The sequence below is a fragment of the Chlorocebus sabaeus genome, chromosome 17 (genome assembly GCF_047675955.1).
Source record: "Chlorocebus sabaeus isolate Y175 chromosome 17, mChlSab1.0.hap1, whole genome shotgun sequence".
Taxonomy (NCBI): Eukaryota; Metazoa; Chordata; class Mammalia; order Primates; family Cercopithecidae; genus Chlorocebus; species Chlorocebus sabaeus.
In genome coordinates this window covers 18670888-18684895 of record NC_132920.1, presented here as the reverse complement: position 1 = coordinate 18684895, position 14008 = coordinate 18670888, and the positions used below count along the sequence as shown (strand labels likewise).

At 38.4% G+C, this 14008-nt stretch overlaps 1 long non-coding RNA gene across 13 annotated transcripts in view; it reads right to left on the bottom strand.

Moving 5' to 3' along the window:
• Positions 1-14008, bottom strand: part of LOC119626796 (uncharacterized) — a 201514-nt gene that overhangs the window by 70705 nt on the left and 116801 nt on the right. For 11 of the 13 annotated variants that reach the window (XR_012089057.1, XR_012089054.1, XR_012089055.1 and 8 more), the window contains one exon: positions 1154-1267. This is a non-coding gene — a long non-coding RNA (uncharacterized lncRNA). Of the gene's footprint in view, positions 1-1153; positions 1268-7052; positions 7176-9028; positions 11262-14008 lie in introns of those variants that run through there. The other 2 variants (XR_012089059.1, XR_012089060.1) reach the window with 2 other exon arrangements.

Genomic DNA, 14008 nt, shown 5'->3' with positions numbered 1-14008 from the left:
GTTGACCAAAATCTTGATGAATACAATGATGTCTGATGTATGGAGGAAACTAGATGTTATCACAGACCGTAAGACTCTTGAGGTCCTCAAATACAAAGGGCCATATTTAGAAATAAATTTGCAATCTGTGAATCTAATTCACCATCAAGTCTCTTAAAGTCAAAAAATAGCAATGACGACATCTCTGATTACTAATTGAATCAGGCACTTCCAGCACTTCGGTGAAGAGCAACCAGACAGAGGAAGCCCCTGGGCCATGCTTGTCTGCATTTTACACCATAAGACACATGTCCAGACAGTCTTCGGTTCTTAAAGATGCTGTTTCTCTTTGTGGAATGATTTATAAAAAAGAGGAAAAATGATGTGCTAGGCATTAAACCACTCTTTTCAACTGTAGTAATACATCCAGTTTAACAAGAAAACATGTGTTACTAATGACCTCCTTTGTGTCTCACCTGGCTAGGGAGAGATCTAAAGCCAGTTTTCAATTGAGCTTCTGTATTATATTACCCCTTCTTTTCTGAGCTAAGCTTAAAAGAATGTAGAGCAATGATGAAAGCACATAGTTAAGAGACGAAAAAGAAGGCAAAGATTATTTTTCCCCATGCAATGTACAAGAAATCTTATGGGTCTCAGAGAGGAAAACATATACACAATCTGTTCAAACCACCCAATTTCTCATTCAAGTCCCCACTTACCCATCACTTACTAGTTCTTCATTTTTTCACAATCCCTTGACTTTCCTACCTTCATCCTGTTGTTCTCTTTTGGGTCCCATAGACTCAATATATATCCACACCAAGACTCAAGTTCTCACATACATTTAGCATAATCATTTCACATAACATATGAATACTGCTCAAAGTAGCACATAGGGGAAAAACATATGCGAAACTTTTTCCCCTTGATTAAAAGCAATAATTGGGGATAAACCTCTAAGTGTGAATGAAACGAAATAAAATCTTTAGATTTCCTCAACTGTAATTGCTAATTTTTTTTATTCCAACTATTTTATCTAAGAATGGGTAGCTTCCTGTAAGTTAAAAAGTAGAAAAGAATGAGCTTTAAGGTGGGTGGAAGGGACTCAAGATGAGTTTTAATTCTGCCTCTGTACCCAGATGTGGTATGAAGTGGTAAATAAGAAACAACTTACACCAGCTGAAGACTTTAGTGTTAGCTGGTGTCTCACCTCCCCACACACGTGCATGTGCCAGATGGTTCCATGGCAGTCAGGCGGTTTGAAGCGAAGCAATCTCTTCATCTGCAGCTGGAACACACAGGATTGCCCAGTTAAATAAGATGCTCATTCATTCAGATGCATCCCAAATAAATAGATTAGATCTCATAAAACATGAGGTTTCTCTTTCTTCAAGTTCCTAAGAAAATTCAAACCTGATGAAGATTTTCACCACATCCCAGCCAAATCACTTTCAGTACCAAATTTAGTTATATGCCTCTAGATATGCATATGATAATTTCTCTATACACCTCAATATTTGTATAGCTTCTCAGGTCAGATTTGAAAATAAGATCAAGTGTTTGCCCCACATTATCTCATTTACAGGAGAGCAGCCAGTTTATCACAATCTATGTGAAGGTTTTCAAAATTTCTAATCTACAATCAATGCTCTAGCAATTTCTCAGTGGTTAAGCAACCCCCTCCAATTTTATCTGAATTTCACTTACTCTAAAAATGTACTGGGTTTTATGATGTTCACATAATAATCACACCATATTTATGTAACGTTTTAAATTTATTATTGAATGATGTAGCCACTGAAAACTGAGTCATTCAATAAGAAATTTAAATTTCAGCCACCGAAAACTCCTAATTATCCATGCAGGCCCATTTATTTAACCTGAGATTCCGGAAAGGATACAAAACAAGGCAACAACTTAATTCACGCATGAATCTGCCCAATTAATTTTCCCATTTGTATAAGATATGGGGTATCTTGCAACTTAGGTAAACAAACAAGATTGTCACCCTAAAAACAGAGTATAAAAATGGAATGTGGATGATGAAGAGCTTCCAAGTCTTCCGGTCCCACCAATATGTTATTCATTTAACAGTATGAGAATGAGTTAACAAGGATACATGCAGAGTTCCCAGGGTAGATAATTTCCATTTCTGTCACTGCCTAGAAACCATCCTTAGGTACCTCCTAAATATTCATGCCTAGGGAAATAGGCAATAAAGTGAATTAAGGAAATCATCTCTCACCCAGGATCTCCTTCTAAAGAAGAAAGCATGAGGAGAAAGAGAAAACATGGTGAGAAGAAAGAAAGAGGAAAAGAAAAAGAGTTTTTTCATAATTTGCTTCTTTATCTTTCTTTGAAGCCTTCTATCTGGCCTTTATAGAATTAAGCTTGGCCCATGGTAAAGTTTTACACATCATAATATTAATGCTCATTGAAAGCATAAAGCTTCAAGGAGTTTTCGAAGGCAGACTCCTGAGAAGAAGAGCTCCATACAATTAAGCATGCTACCTAGCCAAACCCTTCTGCAACAAATAAATAAATAAATCACAATTTAAATTATCAGCGTGTTTATGCCCCACTGTGCATATCAAGGAGAAGCTTACTAAAATATCCCATTAAAATATACAATTTGTGCCATAACATGCACTGAGACATACTAACTACAAGTCAAGCGATACTTTGGCCCAAATATACATGCCAAATTCTCAGATTGTTCCTGTGTAGAATTGCACGTATTCATTACAGTTTAGACAACCAAAATAAAAGGACTTTTCTCCTCACCCTTTGTTACGCACTGAATTGTGTCCTCATCTCCCAATTTATATTTTGAAGTCCTAACCCCCAATGTGATTGTGTTTGGAGACAGGACCTTTAGGAGGTAACTGAGGTTAAAGAAGGTCATAAGGAAGGGGCCCCAATCCCATAGGATTAGTGTTCTTGTAAGAAGAGAAAGAGATATGAGATAGATCCATCTCTCTCTCTCTCTCTCTCTCTCTCTCTCTCTCCCCCCCCCACCCGCCCGCCCCCGCAATCCTGAGTATGCACAGAGAAGAGAAGTCACATGAAAACAAAGGGAGAAGGCAATTGTCTACAAGCCAGAAAGAGATGCCTCATGAAGAATCAACCCTAACAGCACCTTGACATTGAACTTCTAGCCTCCCAGTCTGTGACATTTTGTTATGGCAGCCCAAGCAGACTGATACATCCTTGTTATATTAGACTTAAATTTTGTAAAAGTACTAATATAAGTTTTTAAACAGAAGCCATCAGCCTTCATCAAATTTATGAAAGAAAAATAAGAAACCAGCTGCTTGAATATGCTAAACTCTGGTTCTCAGCATTGGGGATACAGTCATGAATAAGGATGCAGTCATGAACAAAACAGAAAATGACCAGCTGTCATACAGACTGCATTCTAGTGAGAAACATAAATAATAACTGTGCAAACAAATAAATTAATAAAGTAACTTTGGTTAGCAGTAGTGTCATGAGAGTAATAAAGTAAGGCAATGTGACAGACAGTGATGAAGAGGGGAGCCAAGTGATGGGAGGTCTCTATAGAAAGCTAGCATCTGAGCTAAGGCGTGAATGAAGAAATGAAATCTGCCATAGCAATGAGGAAAAGATCACTCTGGACAGAGGAAAAATCAAGGGCAATGACTCTGAGGCAGGCACAAGCTTTCTGAAGATCAAAGAGTGCATGAGTATCACTGGAGAGTAGTGTGCGAGAGAGGGAGTCACCAGCAAGAGATCAGGGAGGTAGGAAGGAGTCACACCATGTAAGGACAAAGGAAAGAATTAGGAACTCATCATGAAATACAAAGCATTGGAAGTTACCAGAGGGTTACAAACAGCGGGGAGACAACATGATAGGATTTATCTTTTTAAACATCACTGTGGCTCCTAGAAGATAAATGATAAGGAAGGTAACCGTGTATGCCAGGAGACCAGCTAGGTGACAATTGTAATAGATGAGGTGAAAGTGATGATGGCATGGCCCTAAGGTGGGTAGGTACGGCAGTTGATTTGGTGTAACAGATCCAGGTTATATATTTTGGAGGTACAGTCAACAAGCATTCTGACGGCTATAAAAGCTGAGCAAAAAAAAAAAAAAAAAAAAAAAAGGAAGGAATCAAGAATTAACTTTTTATGTTCTAGGTTTAAGAGACAAAGCAGATAGTAATTGACTTACATGTCTTAATTGTGTATCTCCACAACATAATGCTTGGCTCAGAGAGGGCATTTGGTGGATATTTCTGAAAGGAATGGAGGAGAGAAGGAAAGGGAAGGCAAGGGAAAGAAAGGGAAGGGAACGGGAGGGTAAGGGAGGGGAGGGAAGGGAAAAGTGGGATAAGGTATGGGAGGAGAGGGACAGAGGAAGGAAGAAAGGGAGGGAGGAAGATGCAGGTAGGAAGGGAGGAAGGAAGGAAGGAAGGAAGGAAGGAAGGAAGGAAGGAAGGAAGGAAGGAAGGAGGGAGGGAAGGAGGAAGGGAGGGAAGGAAGGAAAGAAGAAGGGCTCTCACTATACATCACTGCCTTGTGCAAATACCCAACTATTTAAATAGAGCAATACCCAAGTCTTTCAATATATATTCCACACACGTTGCCTATAATTCAATATAGTAATTATTGTGCCTAATAACTGTTAAGCATTGCAAAATTCCATAAAAGTTTTATAAATAAAAGGTTTAAATTATTTTTAATATAGATTTAGAACGAAGTATATGTTATTTTCTTCTACACAAAATTATGCCATTTGTGCTACATGGCCCTTTCTAGAGCCCAAGATTTGTTTAACTCAAATATCCATTCCCCAACCATGTTTTAGAATAGCTAGTTTACTATAATACTAAATTTAGACACATCAGTTTGAAGACCAAGTCTTAAACAGGTCACTTTAGAACTCACATAACATCCAAGGTTTCACCTTAAAACGAACTTTTTTTCAGTCCTATAATTTATAACTATAATCATTATCTTCCTTACTAGAAATAACTGGAATAGCCATTAACTCAAAGTTTGGGGTTTTAAAATTATGCATAAAAATATAACTGTGAAAATTTGCAGGAGTTCCCATGAAGAAAAAATACTGTCTCTGTGGAGAAGTCTAGACTAACATCAGGACTAAAATATGATCTATTCCTATGGCTACATTTTAAATGGTAAAATAAAGTATGGCTTCCTATTGCAAGTAATAAAGATCAAACAGCATATAAGGTGAATCTAGAAAGTCAGAAAAGTCCATCTTGATTATTCAACTTAACAGGCAAAACAGTGTCTCCAGAGTACAGGGTTCAAAAAGTGGGACTTGAGAGAGTTACGCAAGGAACAGCAGTTTGAATACACTTGTAGAGTAGCACAGACATCAAAGCTTGATTCACATGAAATGCAACTGTGCCGAAGAATGCCAGTCAGGGATCCATAACAACTTACCCAATAGAGAAGCCCATGAAAGTTTGCCTCATCTGGTATTAGCAATTTAATGTCTTGGTTCCTAGATGGGAAATTTATTTTCTCTAATTTGGCCAAGTTCTAAGACGGCACTTAAATGTGAGTACTTAGTTTTTCATTGTGATTATGGAAGGGTAAAATGAGGAAGTGAGATACAGATAAATGATGCCAGTGTCCTAGCTCCTCCTAGTATCTGGATGCACTGCATCTGCCATTCCATCTCATGCTATCTCTACTGACCACAGAGCAATCCAGCCTGGAGGAACAGAGCCATGTGCACATCCCTTAGGGAATCTCTAGGGGAAAAAATGTTTTATTTTCCCTTGTCACCATTTTCTTTATAAAGTAATCTTTCAAACGTCCAATGTTTTAAACATCCAGATAATCAGGAATGTTGAGCCAAAAGTTGAGATACATCTTCCTTGATGTCTTGATGACTTCTAAGACCTCATCAGAAGCACCCCTCATTCACTTCCTCTTTCATCAACTGGAAAACCAGGAGTATGATAGGAGACTCAGTTCCCATGGCAAGCTTCAATGTGAGACAGGACAGATTCATGCTGAGCACCGAGGTTCTTGTTCTTCCATACCACTTTCACCTTGGATAGCTCTGAAAGAATGTTTGGTTTCTGTCCTCCTCTGAACAACCGGGGAAAGCTCTCTATTCCAGAAGTCCTAACAAGAAAATGCAAAAGAAAGCCAGACCAGCAAGAACACCACACAGCCCCTCTATCAACAGAGCCAGGCAAGAGAACGTTGGAAGCCTTCTCCATACACCAAAGAGTAAAGGGGAGGAAAATCAGTTCCTTGGCTATCCTTGTGCATTATCTTTACTTGCCTGTACTTTTTACCAGCATTGTCAAGGTCCTATATCACCCTGTTGGCAATTGATTTTATGACTGATTCTATCCAAGTTCACTTTCTGAACTTCTCGGGAGAGAGGAAAGCAGGTGTTTCACAGAATGCTGTCTAACATAATAGATACTTAGGACTACATTTTAAAAATGCAACAAAAGAAATGTACTCTACAATTTCTTTCATACCATGAAGACAAAGTTTATTTTAAATTGACTGAAATATGTTCATTTTAAGCACTTATTTTTCCAACTGGTATAAGCAGAAATATTGATATAAGCAGAAAGTCTTTGACAAATGTATATTTTGTGCATGGTCATTGATTATAGGGTGAGGAGGAGTCTGTCAAGATAGGTGGAGATAGTCCTCCAGAGTACAGGACCAGAGACAGCAAAAAATGTCACAGCAAAGAGTCCCGAAGAATATGACTCTCTTTTGCAGCATAGCAAGATTAACTCATCTCACACAATAACGTTGCCTGTCATGCTGGGGAGAGGAACATGATTTTTGCTTGCCCTCAGAAAAACAGATGAAAAATATGAGCTTTCTAAAACAAAGCAGTCTGGAAATATGGGGTCATTTATAAGAAATATGTCATATTCTTAATTCAGCAACAAAAGCAACGTGGGTTGCAATTAGAGTTTTAGGTTGCAGAATGCAAAGAGGAAAGATAAATAGTAGAAGGGGAGATAAGAAAAGCAGTTTTCATAAACTGAGAAAGAGGGAGAGGGAATTGAGAAGGGGCAGCTTCCTCTCAACCTCACCTTCTATCACTTTCCAGAGAAACAGGAAGTCAATTATGTACCACAGCATCGCCTCATGCAGTTCCATTCCCTGGCTGACCTTCTTTGAACACACTTCCCTGCAGGATGTCTTGACAAGTTGCCCTGTACATCAGCAGAGAAAACTTTCACTGCCTGTAGATCTAGAGAAGCTCATTAAAAACACACCGAGTATGGCATGGGGCTGTAAATTACTTTAAAGCGCTCAGATTTTTCTTCTCTCTCACATTATACAAATCAATTATTAAGCTTTGCCTCAGAAAAGTGGATCATAGTATCTGCTAATATATCACAGTTGTATTAAGCTGCCACTCATGATCCACCATAAAGCAAGTAAGTTTTATGACTATGTTAAACCGAGTCTTATCACAAAGAAAAGGAACAAAGACAGAGAGGGAGGCAGGGAGGGAGGGAAGAAGGAAACAGGAGGGACGGAAAGAGGGAAGAAGGAAGGAAGATAGGGAGGGAAGAAGGAAGGAAGGAAAAAAAATGAAAGAATCAAGAAAGGAAGAAAGAAAGGAGAAAAAAACTATTTACAGGGTAAATAAAGAAAATTGTAACAGCAATTAATAAAATAACATTTGCTGTATTAATTAGCATCTCCTACAGGGTTTGTATATGTGTTTATATCAGTGAAAGGCTGCCTCGTATGACAAGAAAATACCCATATATCTTACATCAAAAGCATTTCTTTCCTGTTTCTCTTCCTCCCTTACTGTAGTGAACACAGGAGAGCGCATGAAGGAAGGTAGAATAATTCATTACTTTGTCTCCCACTGCTTTGTATGTTCAACATTTTTTGAATAAATACAAAGTCATAAATTAGCTTGTAGCAAAACAGAATTAATTGAATGTCTTCAGTAGGATCATCAAACGAAGGTTTGAGTCCATTTATCTGCCTAGGATTCGCTAATGTAGTTTCAGCTCATTAGGGCAAGAGTTGATTCTGGAGATGGGACATTTTTAGACATAGAAAAGGAAAAAATAAGATCAAAATATTCTGACTTCCTCTGTTTTTGCAGAAGAATTCCTTGAAGGCTATCTAATGTGTACTACAGATCATAAAACTGCCCTCCAAACAATCTATGATTGAAAAACTGAAGATGTTTTCATAGACTCTGAAGATATTTACACATGTACTGACACCGAGGAGGCTCTGCCCTTTATTCTTTCAAAAGCTCTTGCCAGAAGACATCTTAGAAACACTGCATGGAACTGCAATTGTGTGTATGTGTGTTGTGCACGCACTTATGTGCCCATGGTGTATGGAACAGCAATGCACACAGATATACGTAAATATATTTTTATATATACTTACATATAAAATGATTTTACTTTTCCATATATATGTAGAAAAGTAAAACATATTGTACATATGTGTTATACACAAATATAGAGAGACATTATTCGGTTGTTTTCTTGGAATAAATTTTTCAAGCATCCAAGTGAAACAGAAATAAGTGTATGCACCAAGAAAGAAACAGCAGCAAGGCTGTGGGGGAAGAAGATTTTCCTGCATTTCCAGTAATGGAATCAATAATAATCTGTATTCTTCCAGCAAAAAGGCTTCCCCGCGGGAGAACTGATGACAGTCACTGAGTGTTCTTCCTGACCCTGGTGAAGCAACAGTGGCACAAGTGCCCAGTTCTGCTCTCTCCCCATTTGGTTAAATGAACTCTTTCTTCACAGACAAGATAACAGGACCTTGGAAATCCTTATGCAACTACTTGCACTAAGTAAAAATAAATTAAGGAAAAAACTAAGTTTTAGACTAAGGCTTATATAATATTAGGCCCAAAGACACCACATCTATGAATGGATATTTCATTAAAATATTACACAATTCACATAAATGAATCAAGACTGTACAAAACATCATCAAGGCTAAAAAACTGGAATAAAATGACCAGAAGTAGACATAAGTCTGGCTTAGAAGAAAAAAAAAAAAAGTCACTTACTAGAGGTAACCATGGTCAGGCTATGCAACCTCTAATTGTCAATGTCCTCCCTCCTCTGTAAAATCCAGATAATTTGCTGTGAGGATTAAAATAGATGATTTATTCAAAGCACTTAGCACAATATCTTGCACATAATATGTACTTCATACCTATATGCTGCACTATTTTTATTATTCACCAGATAATTTCTCAATTCTAATTTCAGGTAACTTTTTATTACAGCCTATGGTGGTATAATGGAGTACAGGTTATATACACCCAGTAACTTTGAACATACACACACATACACACACACACGTATGCTTCATCATGTTTTTAAAAACTTATCTGGTTTTGGCCAGGCGCAGTGGCTCATGCCTGTAATCCCAGCACTTTGGGAGGCCGAGGCAGGCGAATCGTGAGGTCAGGAGTTCGAGACCAGCTCGGCCAACATGGTGAAATCCTGTCTCTACTAAAAATACAAAAAATTAGCTGGGTGTAGTGGTGGGCACCTGTAATCCCAGTTACTTGGGAGGCTGAGGCAGGAGAATTGCTTGAACCTGGGAGGCAGAGGTTGTGATGAGCCGAGATCACATCATTGTACTCCAGCCTGAGCAACAAGAGCAAAACTCTGTCCCAAAAAAAACAAAATAAAAAACTTAGTTGGTTTTAAAAATCAGGTTTAAAAAACTAAACTAGATACTTTGTATTTCTCTTCTGGTGGTGGTGAAAAACCAATAACTGAAGTAACTCCATACATCAGAGATCTGTGACATGTCTGACATTATACCGCATATACTGTGCACAGCCTCATATATTCATAAGGTTGGTGTGTTTAATTTTTGCAGTGACTTCAAAGAGAAACTATATACATGTATAAATCCCTACCACCCGTAAGGATGGAATATTATGCAAAACTATTGCTTCATATTTTACTGTAGTACCTCTTTAAAACTATGCTTTCATAATTTTCATATTTCCAATGGAGTTGAAATTATAATTAGTATGAATTTCTAAAGTTTACACTCTTGCACAGGAAAGAGTATTGCTGTTTGCCAGAAAGAGAGATGACCTTGCCCAAATGGGGGGAACAAAAGATGGTTTACTTGGGATGAATTTACATTTATGGCCATTTAAATCTTTCTCTGGTGCCTCTGATTCTCCTCTCTGGTACTATGAGAAGGCAACTTTGGTTAGTTGCTCCCACTCACATCCGAGCAGAGCTGCAATAACAGCAAATGGTCCTTGGAAATCACAATCACATTAGGCTGCTGTTCAAATAGCTTTTAGGGTTGTGATAATAGGAGGCATTCCTAATAACTGGTGACTCTGTGAGACCCTGCCCAGAAGGCCTCCAAATGGCAGCACACAATTTAAATTTTAATCTGGAAGCAGTGGAAATGATGAGATTCCAGCTGGGGACCTTCTGGTCTGAGGGCCGGTGTTCAGCCTCCCGATTAGATGCCCCAAAGCTTCATTGAGTTGATGAGTGAGTGCCCCTTCTCTCTCTACTCTTTTCTGCCGCATACCATCGCCCACCTGATTGCCTGGAACCTCAGGAGGTCCTGTTTCTTTGCTTCCGTGGAGGCTGTCTTGGAGCTGATCGAACATTCCCACGTTGCTGTGATCCAACAAAACGCATTTGTGCTTGTTGTAGTGGAATGACAATTTTATCATTCTGACAAGTGGTAACGGTCTGAACTTTTTTCCTTCCATGTGCTGAGTGGGCTTTGGGACATACTTACCCACTTAAAGCTTCAAATGAAAGCTGGCAGATGCATGCCATGGGCAGGAGGAAAACACTTTATTTTTTTCTACAATAAGCAATAACCCTTAGGATAATAACTCAACACAAGTTAAATAGCTAAAGGGAACATTAGTGGGACCCTGTCAGCATGGAAAGGAACAGCTGGCCATGTTAGTAATCATTGCATATCATTACTTGGGAAGTCCACTCCCAGTTCCACCACCAACTTGTATTTCCTGAGTGTTTAAGCAGTAACACATGACAGATGAGAAAGTATGATAACAGGACATCAGACACAGAACTCTAGATTTGAATGTTTGGCATTGCCAGATTCAGTTTCCAATGAGCCAGGAGGGGAAAAAAAATCTTACTAACTGGAATAAAGTTGGGAAGAAAAATGTAAAGCCTCTTCAAACATCTCTCTCATGTCTCTGACTCAATTATTGTTAATCGGAAACTTTTTTATTCCCAATGCATATCAGTGACTCCCAAGAATGGCGATTTGTCTCTCAAACTAGGAGTGTGAATCTAACGAAGGGATGCACATTAATACCTGGATGTTTGCAATACTCAGAGTGCAAACTCAGCTGCTTCCACAGGGCTCCATTAGGAAGCCTATTTCAGTACCCCAATACTCTCAGCAGCAGCATTAGAAAGTTGTTTTGATTTTTTTTAAACCACACACAGGAGCAAATTTCAGCAAGGTGGAAATGGGAATAAAAACCAGTGTTTTGGAATTTTTTTCTTTGCAGATAGTCATCAAATGAGGTACAATATTTGCTAACAGAGGGTAATTTGAATTATCCACGGATAGTTCAAAAACACAAAGAGTTCATTACCCAGATATCTCTATTTAAAATAGATTTGCTTTTGTTCATCAGTGCAGTGCACATGGCTGGGAAATGGCAAAGTGCCAGAATGAAACTGCTCCTAATTTTCAGAGGAGGCCACCAGCTAATTACACAGACTGCAGGTGTGAAGAGAGAAGCTCAAAGTAATCAATAGCAGTAATTAATCTGCTAGACTGGAGCTAAAGAGCTAACAGCTGGACATCAGAAATGGACACATGCAACAAGATCAGCAATAATTACCTCTTTAAATATTGAATTTCCATAGCAACAATTAAGCATATAAATAAAGGCTGGAAACCAAGGCTTTGAGGCATGACATTGCATGGCAAGCACAACATTCCCCAAATCAACCCTTTTAATAAAACACCAACAATATGCTTGGGCTGGGCTGACCAATTTCCAGGGTTGGAAAAAGCTGAATGTAGCTTGTCTTACCTCTGCTTTCCTGGCTTCCAGTGATTGGCTATCCATCCTCAAGACACAAAGACGGACCTAGACGTTTGCTTTGGGCAAGATAACAATACCTTCCCTAGTACAGCTGAGCTACCGGCTATAAGACACTTTTCCTCTCAACTGGAAAATACATTCCTTTCCTAAGAATCATAAAATCGATAAGCAAAATTCCTAATTAAGGTTCTGGAAACACTAATCTTGAAAAAAGCAATTGGGCAGTATTTTGAGAGTCTCTTCAAGACCAATATGACACGCAAGAGACTTATACATTGAGGTTTCTATAACATTTTTTGCTTTGTGAAAAGAATTTAAGAAAACTTTTTTATTGTATTTTTTTTTCTATTTTACTTTAAGTTCCAGGACCCATGTGCAGAACATGCAGGTTTGTTACATAGGTATACGTGTGCCATGATGGTTTGCTGCACCTATTGACTCATCCTCTAAGTTCCCTCCCCACTTCCCCCATCCCACATCACCCCCGGCCCTGGTGTGTGTTGTTCCCCTCACTGGGTCCATGTGTTCTCATTTCTCAACTCCCACTTACGAGTGAGAACATGCGGTGTTTGGTTTTCTGTTCCTCTGTTTGCTGAGGATGATGGCTTCCAGCTTCACCCATGTCCCTGCAAAGGACATGATCTCATTCCTTCTTATGTCTGTGTAGTATTCTATAGTGAATATGTACCACATTTTCTTTATCCATTCTATCATTGGTGGGCATCTGGGCATCCATGACTTTGCTATTGTAAACAGTGCCACAATAAACATATAAGTGCATGTGTCTTTATAGTAGAATGATTTATATTCCTCTGAGTATATACCCAGTAATGGGATTGCTGGGTCAAATGGTATTTCTGATTCAGGATCCTTGAGGAATCCCCACACTGTCTTCCACAATGGTTGAACTAATTTACATTCCCAACAACAGTGTAAAAGCATTCCTATTTCTCCACAGCTTCACCAGCATCTACTGTTTCTTGACTTCTTAATAATCACCATTCTGACTGGCATGATATGGTATCTCATTGTGGTTTTGATTTCCATTTCTCTAATTATCAGTGATGTTGGGCTCTTTTCATATGTTTGTGTAAATGTCTTCTTTTGAGAAGTGTCTGTTCATATCCTTTGCCCATTTTTTGATGGAGTTGTTTGTTTCTTGTAAATTTAAGTTCCTTGCAAAATTCTGGACATAAAACCTTTGTCAAATGGGTACATTGCAAAAATTTTCTCCCATTCTGTAGGTTATCTGTTCACTCTGATGATAGTTTCTTTTGCTGTGAAGAAGCTCTTTATTTTAATTAGATCCCATTTGTCAATTTTGGCTTGTGTTGTAATTGCTTTTGGCATTTTCGTCATGAAGTCTTTGCCCAAGCCTATGCCCTGATGCTGTTGCCTAGGTTTTCTTGTAGGGTTTTTATGGTTTGAAGTTTTACATTTAAGTCTTTAATCCATCTTGAGTTAATTTTTGTATAAGATGTAAGGAAGGGGTCCAGTTTCAGCTTTCTACATATGGCTAGCCAGTTTTCCAAAAACCATTTATTGAATAGAAGATCCTTTCCTCATTGCTTGTTTTTGTAGGTTTGTTGAAGATCAGATGATTGTAGATGTGTGGGGTTATTTCTGAGGTCTATGTTCTGTTCCATTGGTCTATATGTCTATTTTGTTACCAGTACCATGCTGTTTTGGTTACTGTAGCCTTGCAGTATAGTTCAAGGTCAGGTAGCGTGATGCCTCCAGCTTTGTTCCTTTTGCCTAGGATTCTCTAGGCTATACGAGGTCTTTGATTTCAAATGAAATTTAAAATAGTTTTTTTCTAATTGTGTGAAAAATGTCAATGATAGTTTCATGGGAACAGCATTTAATCTATAAATTAAATTTGAGCAGTATGGCCATTTTCATGATATTGATTCTTCCTATCCATAAGGATGAAATGTTTTTCCATTTGTTTGTGTT